Below are 2,735 nucleotides of genomic sequence, written 5' to 3'. Positions count from 1 at the left end.
CAAAACACAAACAGTTAATAAACGCAACACAATTTCTAAAATTGCACACTAAAAGAAATTAATTTTATTTTTGATTTATTTTGAAGTAGTTTTCGTGAGGCAAAAATCACGTGCTCACAATTATTATTATTATTATTATTATTATTACTACTACTATTATCGCTATTATTATTATTATTATTCTTGGTACTATTATTATCATTATTTTATCACTACCACTATTATTATTACTATTCTTGTTGTTAGTATTATTAGTATTACTAATTCATTATACTATTACTATTGCTACAATTGTTCTTGTTAATAATATTACTATTCCTACTAATAATTTTTTTAATTTTTTTTATTATATAATACATTCGGAAGACTTATTAAGTCTAATAAAGAAGCACATCAAATAGAAGAAAGGAATCCAAACCAAGTCCAAAATACCCACTGATTTCGGCCCATTGAAATAGGTTGTTTGAATTTTAACACCCCTAAAAGTCTTGCATTTCGACCCAGAACAGTAACCCAATTCACAGGGCCCAACTGATTTCTTTCCCTCACCTAACAACAAAGCCTAAAAAATAAATTAGGTCATATTTGTTTCTTCTAAGAAGCAACAACCACATATCTTTCTTTCCTTTTCATTTTTTGATCGATTTTGTACCTCCCCTCACCATCACATGACTTTGTTTAACCATTTTCATGACAGTTTCAGGAGCTACTTGAAGCTATTTTGTTCTCTTTCTCGAGTCAAAAATTTTCACAAAGATCCGTTGGAAGACAAGAGAGGGTCACGGGTTCCTTACCCCTTTTCTTTGTTCATCCATCCATGTCAGTCCTTTTTTCTGCTATCTTGCATCACAATTTTGACCTCTCAAACGACTATTTCTCAAAATTTGAAGTTTGTAAAATCCCGCCCAAATATGAACCCTAGATCTACATATCCTATAAATACTCATATCCAGGTGGGTTTAGACAGGTTGGAGCCGCCGCTCGAATACTACTGTAAACACCACTATTTTTCTTACTCTTATCACTCTTCTCGTCTCTTAGAAACTCTCAGAAAGAGCTTTCAAACTTTATTTACTATCTCAGTGTACTTTAGCCGCAATAGAGGTGCTCAAACCCATTCGACTCGAGGTTCAGATCTGTTCATAACGAGAGAGTAGATTCGAGGTCGAAGTTCTGGTTCGCTGTACTACAAGAGGTAATATTCGACCCCGTTCTGTTTCTTTTCTCTTTTTGTTAAAAAATGTTGTATTTAAGAATCATGTTTTAGACTTTAATTCTCTTAAAAATGCATTCCTGAAATTCTAGATAAAGATGTCTTTAGAAATCATGCTCTTAGGAATTTATATTTTAATCCTATGGCGTTTGACTCGTGTCCATATTATTTGTTCTATAGAGTACATTTGCTGACTTTAGAAACTGATTTGGTGTCTATTTTGTGCTTGGAATGCAGAAATGCATGTGACATTTTCTCCAATACTCTGATTTATTTTATTTTTCTTTTGTTGTTAATAAGACAACTTGGAATAAGTTGCGACTCTTTTTCTATTCTATCCTGCTACAAGCATAAGTGAACTTTATGTTAGAATTCTTAGATGACATGTTATACATCATGACTTTATATCGGCTTATTGGTTTTAAAATATTTTGTTTGAAACCAACTTTAACTAACTGAAATACATGTTGTCTTATGAATATTATGTCTTCATGCTCTTCTTTGATATTTGGTTTAAGTGTTGGTATCTTTGATCAATGTGTAAAAATGACTTTAAATTGATGTGGAATATATCCTTCTCCGCTTATTGAATTAGCTTAAATCACTTTAGGTACTACTCAATAGAAGATAGATAAATATTTATTTTCTAATATGGGACACTAGCTAAAAAATGTTTCTGTTAGTAATAGTTAAGATTTTTTGATAGATCTTAAATACTTTTACCTTATGTTTTGATGATCTAACAAACTTACTGATAAGAACCAGATAGGGAACCTAACCTACTTGGATTGCTGCAAACTGGAATGGATCCCAGCTAAGGATGAACTGCTACAGATTCAGCAGCTAGGAACCAAACAAGGACCTGATGCTCCTGTGGTTCCTATATAGCAGTACAAAGTCATTTTGACACAATTGGAACTGAAGTGACTGATGGCACTGTTTCTGCCGCACTGCAATATACTGTTAGCCCACTCATTTTCTAACCAAAAAAAGCACTCACATCACTTCAAGTGATGTGATCAATATGTACTCGATGAAGCCTTATACAAAAACATCACTAGAAGGTTTCTGTTTCTCATTCAAGCCTTTTGCAAAAAAAAAAGAAAAATTATCCTTTCACGCTTGAAGAACAAGATTGAACGCCACTACGAACCAGTTCCTAAAAGATTGATTGTTGTTGTCCTAGTTGAGCTGTAACCTTGTTATTGTACTTACTATATCTCCTAAATCGCTTACTTAGAAGCATACTAATTAGGGATCCTCTTGTAAATCCTTAAACTCGTTGAGTTTAGGTTGTGACTAGATTTAGTCATAAAGAAAAGTTTTTGTAATTGTAGAATTACAAAGTGGCTTGTGGTGGTAGCACCACAAGTTAGAAAAAGCTTTTGTAACTAGGATAGTCACAAAGTGGCTTGTGGTAAAGTTACCACAAGTTAGTTGAGTAATAATCTTTTTCAATAGGAAGTATTGTAAAGTGGCTTGTAATAGGTAAGATTACAAGTTAGTAAAGTTAAAATCCTAC

General features: G+C 32.7%; 1 long non-coding RNA gene across 1 annotated transcript; it reads left to right on the top strand.

The window, feature by feature from the left end:
* Window positions 1–704: 704 nt before the first annotated feature.
* LOC138886294 (uncharacterized) lies at window positions 705–2,359 on the top strand. The gene is made up of 2 exons (XR_011404945.1): window positions 705–1,195; window positions 1,979–2,359. It is a non-coding gene; the product is annotated as an uncharacterized lncRNA (long non-coding RNA).
* Window positions 2,360–2,735: the final 376 nt, after the last annotated feature.

The sequence above is a fragment of the Nicotiana sylvestris genome, chromosome 2, assembly GCF_000393655.2.
Source record: "Nicotiana sylvestris chromosome 2, ASM39365v2, whole genome shotgun sequence".
Lineage (NCBI taxonomy): Eukaryota > Viridiplantae > Streptophyta > Magnoliopsida > Solanales > Solanaceae > Nicotiana > Nicotiana sylvestris.
Note: the sequence above shows the minus strand (reverse complement) of the source record. Positions and strands in the feature narration are given on the sequence as shown.